Source organism: Lygodium microphyllum, chromosome 8 (assembly GCF_053477565.2).
Source record: "Lygodium microphyllum isolate KBCC chromosome 8, Lygodium_microphyllum_v1.1.10, whole genome shotgun sequence".
In the NCBI taxonomy this organism is placed as follows: domain Eukaryota; kingdom Viridiplantae; phylum Streptophyta; class Polypodiopsida; order Schizaeales; family Lygodiaceae; genus Lygodium; species Lygodium microphyllum.
The window spans coordinates 1,363,105-1,370,511 of record NC_141142.1 but is presented as its reverse complement, the minus strand read 5'-3'; the positions used below and the strand labels follow the sequence as shown (position 1 = coordinate 1,370,511).

The window sequence follows — 7,407 nt, the reverse complement described above, 5'->3', positions numbered from 1 at the left end:
TCGTCGCATTATGGATCGGGCGGCAGAGAGTCGTAGGAGGCAGAGTTTGTAAGTATATTTTGATTTTCTAGTTTTTTTAAATTTATATTTCTTTCAATTCTTTATATATTTTAGTCTAATATATTGTGACTCATAATTGTTTGTATATCTCTAAATGTTTTGCAGACTACTATCGTTGGTAGGACATCTACTCCTAGAGAGGTAGGTTACCATCGAGGTCATAACCGTGCAGCGACATGGCTTCACTTTTATGAGGAGGGTCTCATCACTGAGGACCAATACAACCGGGCCATGAGGATTCGACAGCCAGAGGATGTATGTTTTTCTTACTTTCCTATTAAAAGTATAGCTAATTATAACTTTTTCTCCACCTTGTCTATGTAAGCAACCCTGATCTTTTGTGTGTGTAGGTGAACCCGGATGTGGAGCATAGCGAGGAGGGGGATAGTGACGCTAGTAGCCATGGTGGTACTAGCAAAGATGTTTCCTCTTCAGATTCGTAGAGGAGCACCATACCTCCTCATGAGGCCTTCTTTTCTTGTATATGTATGATATCTCTTTGAGCCTACTGCTTGCGGCCACGCTTTAGGTCGCAAGCACTTAAAATTCCCTTGTAAATGCTTTTGATATATAATGAATACATGGACTTTTATTTTCAATTCTCGTGCATGTAAGATACATTGCCTTTTTTCCAAATACACAATCTGATGTATGGGAGGGGGAAAAAAAGAACCAGAGAGCATGCACACACATGCTCTCTGTTTTTTTTTTCCAGTTCTTTTCTACGCGTCTATCAGCGCGTCTAAATTGCAAAAATTTTACGTTTATACGCGCGTCTATAATGCAGACTACACACGCTTATACATGTGCTTTATAATTCAAATTTAAAAAAGAAATTAAATATCTTTTTTTAATGAGATTTTTTGTTTTCCGTTCGCGTCTATCAGTGCTTGTAAAAGTGCGTCTACGAGCGTGTCTATATGCGCGTGTATATGTGCATCTATTGCACGTCTATTTGTGCAAGTAAATTTGTTGATACATGCGATTATAGACGCGAAATGGTAGACGCGCAAATAGACGGGCGAATAGAAGCGCCCGTAAGAATTTCTCTATATTCAAAAATCGCGTCTAAATGTGCATCTATGAGGCCTTTTTGTTGTAGTGTAAAACTTTTTCGAACATTCATATGATCTTTTTGAAACAAAGCGCTCTAATATAGTAAATTTTCAATGCAATTAAGTTTTCCCTATGCGAATTTATACTTAATGCACCCATATCATGCGGAAATAAAGAGGGTGAATTTTATGAAACCTGAACATCCACAGGAGGGATATTATCGATTCTTGCGCTTCGGGTGGGGACTCCTATGTGTGCCCCTCTTGCTCCCGCACGTGAATTTGATGGAACCTGAACATCCGCAGGAGGGATATTATCGATTCTTGCGCTTCGGGTGGGGACTCCTACATGTGCCCCTCTTGCTCCCGCATGTGCTCCTCTTGTGTGGCGCTTTGGGGCCATCACAATTGGGATTTGGAAATAAGTCGGGCAGGTGGAGGGTGTGCTGAATTTTTTTGCAAGTTGACAGTCCTTCCTTCCTGCAAGGGAACTCCCTTCACAAACAAATTGTGTCCTTCATGCGATCTGCGCGGGTGAAGCACCCCTAAGAAGCTTTTAGTGGAAGCTTGTAGGAAGCTTCTTTTAGTTTCTTGCTTTCTGTCAGTCGGGCCTAACAACGTCTCCTCCTCCTCAATCGCACTGAGAATGATGATGATGACGAAGGTATGTGGCAGCAGTCCGGCAGCTTGGCAGCGTATTAGGCAGAGCAGGGGGTGGCGTTGAGGACGACGATCCCCAGAGGGGGAGGGGGGGCTCCCCTTATATAGTGGGGAGGGGGTGGTTCACGGGTGGGGGAGACGACCATTTGACCACCATTTGACTGGGCTGCCACCCCACACCTGGGGGGTGCACGCCCCCTCTTCCACTCTTACTCCCTCTCTCTCTCTCTCTCTCTCTCTCTCTCTCTCTCTCTCTCTCTCTCTCTCTCTCTCTCTCTCTCTCTCTCTCTCTCTCTCTCTCTCTCTCTCTCTCTCTCTCTCTCTCTCTCTCTCTCTCTCTCTCTCTCTCTCTCTCTCTCTCTCTCCTCGACACGCTGTCGGTAGGGGGAGAGAGAGAGGTTTTAAAAAATTGAACTTGTCTTAATTAAAAAGGTAGCTTTAAAATTTTGAAAAGGGGGGGGGGGGGGGGGGGGGGGGGGGGGGGGGGTTCTTATGGGAGAGGCATGGGAATGCATTTGTAGGGGAAATGTTACAATTATTTTTTGTCATGTTTTTATAATATTTTTAAACTTTTAATATGGTTATTTTCTCTTTTTAACCTTCGATTCTATCCTAATTCAATCAAAATACTAAACAAAAATCGAAACATGATCAGACAACTAATCCGACAAATTGATATTGTCTCAATTGGGTCTTTCTAAGCTAATCATAACCTTCAATCCTATTCTAGTTCAATCAAAACACCAAGCAAAAATCAAAACATAATTAAACAACCAATCCAACGAATTAATCTCATCTCGATCCAATCTCTCTAAGCTAATCTTGAGCATTTCAAAGTTTTCTCATAGTTGATAAGTCTCCTATTCCATCAATGGGCAAGAGTGTATATTGTACCTCCATGGTTGATTCTGCCTTTTTCTAGATACAAGGGAACCAAAATGTTGGGCTTTTTGGTCAACAATAGAAATTGACAAAACTCTTATTGATTCAAGAGTTTTAGTTGTGTTTGGCATGTTATCTCTCACCCTACATACAAATACTCTTTCTCTATCCAACCAAGCACTCATTGGCCTGCAAAGAAGACATGCATAACTAGGGTAGAGAGCTTGCATGTTTATCTATCTCATTATAGTCCTCATCACTTGATGGGCTCACAAGTGGCTCCATGACCCAAGTGTTATTGCTTGATCCACTACTTGATGGCTTTAACTTGATCACATACTACAAGTGATTATGAATGAAAAGAAGAGGAAGGAAATGGCACAAGAGGTAGAGTAAAGCTTCTCCAATGCTTCCTCACTCTCTTCAGTCACACACACACACACTCTCTCTCTCTCTCTCTCTCTCTCTCTCTCTCTCTCTCTCTCTCTCTCTCTCTCTCTCTCTCTCTCTCTCTCTCTCTCTCTCTCTCTCTCTCTCTCTCTCTCTCTCTCTCTCTCTCTCTCTCTCAGGACATGAAGGGTAAATTTTTCATTGAGCTAGTTGCAAGGATTACAATAAAGACCGAGATGATACAGTCTATAAGGACACAAAGGGTAGCACAAAATATGGTCTCTAAAGATAGGAAGGCTAGTATGCTCAACATCTTTAGCATGGATAATTACACTTTTTAGCACACAAGAGGGTAGTAGTGTGTGAGTCAATAATGATATCAACTCTTCACCATACATATTGTGCGACATTTATGCATAACAAGAGGGTGACAGACCGTGACAGTGTGTGAGCCAATACTTGACTTGCTCAGGGAAAGCGATAATATCAACTCTCCACCGTACATATTGTGCGACACTTATGTAACTTTACGTCCTACACATGTATAGAAACCATTTTCATTTTTTCTTTTCCCATTCATTAATCCAAAGTGATAGAGCTACCGATACGTCTTTCTTCGTATTATCGTAACAACACTACTTGTAATAACATGGAGCGAGAAGCCTACGCACCACGACTTGTCACTTCACGCACGCTCATTCCCGACATATTGTATTGTGAAACGGCTGCTCCTTGCACTAGCAAAATTGTTTGAAAGATCTTAAACGTATTGTATTCGTCTTTTAGTGAATGGACTTCGCTATACTTACACAGCAACAGCTGCAGCGAAAGTGAATGTTGGAAAATGTGAGGCAAAGATAATTGGAAAGGTTAATCAGATATAAGTTTGAAAGGGTCACTCAAAAAAATGAAAAAGGCAAGCCGGAACTCTGATCTTAGTTACATAGCGTATCGGTGCCAGCATCATAAGGATTTTGGCGCATACAGCTGGTACAGAAAATTCAGAGGCGACAGAGTTCAATTAAGTGCGGGATGATACGAATTTGGAAGTTTGGTGAATTGCTGGGCAGAAGACACTGCCCAATGCATGCTCGCAGTGAGAAATGCTTTCGCATGAAATCAACGACCAGTGTTGATAAGCATGGGTACTTACGATGGTGATGGTGATGATGATGATGATGATGATCAGAAGCGGCCCTTGAACGTTTTATTACGGAGGAATTCGACGAAGCTCTGGACGTGGGGGTTGAGGGTGACGTCCAGGGGGACGGGGTAGCGATGGATGCAGTCGTGCCAGGGGTTGCAGAGCTGGTCGAGGCGGGTGGAAGTGGTGCGGAGGTCGCGCAGGACGCGCCACACAGCGGTGGTGCACTTGAAGCCCGAGCCCAGCCCGATCTGCCACACGCGGTCGCCCCGGCGCAGCCGCCTCTGGGCCTCGCAGTAGGCCATGATGTACCACACACCCGCGCACGACGTGTTGCCGAAGCGGTGCAGCGCCATAAGCGACGGCTCCAGGTCGTGCTTGCTCAGGCGCAGGCTCTTTCCTATCCCCTCGATCACGGCCCGGCTCCCCGGGTGGATGCAGAAGTGCTCGAAGGCCAGCTTGAAGTCCGGCACGTATTGCGGCGACGACGGCCCGTGCTTGTGCTTGGCCAGTTTCTTCTTCGCCTCGTAGCAGCCCGCCCTGATGAGCTCTCCAAGAGGTAAGACCTGCGGGGCCAGGCGCTGGATGTTGGCCGTCAGGGCCTGCCCCGCCACCTCGATGAGCTTCTCTGACAGCTCCGCCCCGACCAGGCCATCCGCGTCCTCCTTCACCACCACGCACTCGTGCGCCTCGTCGCGCGCCGCTGTGTTTACTCTCACACAGTGCAGCAGCTCCATCTTGGCCCGCGCCGTCCTCCGGCTCGACAGCAGCAGTGCGCAGCCGGCGGCGCGGAACAGGCAATTGGTGACCATCATGGCCCGCTCCTTGCCCTCGTAGAACTCCTGCAGCACCTCGGAGCTGGCCACAACGGCATACTTGCAGCCCCGGTGGACTCGCAGCAAGTCTCGGGCCAGGTCGACGGCTATGAGGCCCGCGCTGCAGCCCATGCCGCCGAGATGGAAGCTCTTGACGTCGGGCCGCATCTTGAAGCGGTTGACGAGAACGGACGCGAGGGATGGCGTGGGGTTGAACAGCCCGCAGTTGACGACCAGCATGTCGATGGCCTCGGCGGGCACGCCCGTCTTCTTAAGCAGCGCATCGACGGCCCCGACCACCAGCACCTCGCTCTGCACGCGCGAGTCCTCCATGCGCAAGAACCTTCCCCTCTCCAGGTTTGCCCGCGGCACGTACGCCTCCTCCCCTACCCCCGACTTCAGCAGCACCTTCAGCTGGAACTTGATGCCGCTCTCCTCTGTCAGCTTCTCCTCCGACTGCAGGAAGTACTGCAGCACCTCCAGATTCGCCTTGTGCTCCTCCCCGTACTTAACACACGTGTAGTCCACCAGATACACTCGCCCCCTTACCTTCATCCAGCGCAACACGTAGCACGCCAGCAGCGTCAGCGCTAGCATTGTTGCGGCAGCAACCATCGCTGGTAGCCAGCCTAAGGTTTCGTGACGGTACTGCAATACACGGGCCGGCGGGCTCGTCCACAGGTAGGATATGCTCAGCATGGCTAGCATGCTCTGCTCACGATCATGCTCCGAAACCCAACTTCTGGCTAAGGAAATCCAACTTGCACTTAGATTGCGTAAGCTGCCATGAAACATGCTGCCTGCTGCCAGCTGGGGATGACAGTCGAAGTGGCTCTCAGACAGCATACGAAATGCAAGAACTTAAGAGGATTCAATAAAGAACTGTTCGCTTTAACCGAAACTTGTTTGCCTTGAGACAATTCCTTTTCAATTCTTTGGAAGAAAGAAATAATCCTTTTCAATTCTTTGAGAAAATTCCTTTATAAATTATTTGGAAGAAAGAAATAAATCTTTCTATAGGAAATCCACCCATCTCAATTGATTGACAATTTCACATAAAAGATGCAGCTTTTTTACTACTTAGAATGATGATATTAAAAATTTTTAAATTACAAATGAGCTTAATTGAATCAAATAATTGAGTCATGTAAAGTTTTTTTAATTTTGGATTTCATAAAACCTTAAAACAGTGCATCCTTGAGTATCACAATGCTAGTGCATCCTTGCGTATCACAATGCTGGCCTGGCCTTCCCCTCGTCGTCATTCTTTGAATCAACCTTTCATTTATAACTAGAGCTACTTGATAAAAGTATTAAAATGACTCAATATTTATTCTTTAAGCTTCACATGATATAAACAAATTAGCCCAATATTTTTTCTATAAGCTTGATATGATATAAATAATTTGACCAGTAAAAAATATTTGTAAAATTCACTTTTAAAAATTGTATAAAGAAAGATTGATAGATGGCACTCTATGCAGCCGTGTATGGACCCGTTCATCCCACGTCCTCTTCCTCAAAAGCCTTTTCCCCAACCCTGGAACTTAGAAGGTGCTGGAGCCGGGACTCGGGAGTTTCGTGAGGTCGCGCGGCGCTCCACGCTGGTTGGGGCCAAATTCCAAGGAAGTCGTAAGCCTGCACAGCATTTACGCATAAAGCTGCCAACGGAGAGCTGACCGGCGTTGTGATTGGCTGCAATTGGTGCTACGTAGCAGGCTGCAGCCCTACTAAACCTTTGTTTTTCAGGAGGGTTAGCAGCGCAACGCGCATACTCGGGAGTCAGGGCCAGGGGTTAAGGCAACCCTACTGTCCACTGCACTGGAGAGTGAGACCGTGTGGTAGTGGGGGGAACCCTCCCCTTCCCAGGGACACTACCACCAGATGTGCCAACCCAGGTTCTATTCTCAGCTGTGCTGGACTCAGCTAATCTTCTGAGAACCACGAGAGCTAATTTAGTGAGATACTGAACCAGTTGATCAGTACTCTTGCGCAACTCCTGTAGAGCCGTCTGGGTCGGAAGGCCTCCTGCAGTACACGAGCTGAATCCTGATTAATGAGACTCCAGCGCGACATGGTTGTTGGACAAAACAACAGAGCATATAATGCTGAAGGCGACGGAAGAAAGGTGCGTTCACCTGGCTCGTACTCTGTCATTTTACTGTCTTTCTTTTATTGCAAGCTCTCATGGGCCGCTGTCTCTTCGCATTAGGCTGCGTCCTTGCCTTCTGCGTCATGACACCGAACTCTCTTTAAAGGTTTTGAGCGACCCATTTATAGTGTCGAAACCAAAACACGTTACACGACCCATCTCAACGTCGACTTTTGTGGCCTTTTATGCTGGACTCCTTCACTGGTTATGGAAAAGGTCTTCGATCGAATCGTCCCTCGAGCCTCGAAA

At 46.8% G+C, this 7,407-nt stretch overlaps 1 pseudogene; it reads right to left on the bottom strand.

Annotated features, from left to right (window-relative positions):
* Positions 1-3,799: 3,799 nt before the first annotated feature.
* LOC148031888 (3-ketoacyl-CoA synthase 13 pseudogene) lies at positions 3,800-7,007 on the bottom strand (annotated as a pseudogene).
* Positions 7,008-7,407: the final 400 nt, after the last annotated feature.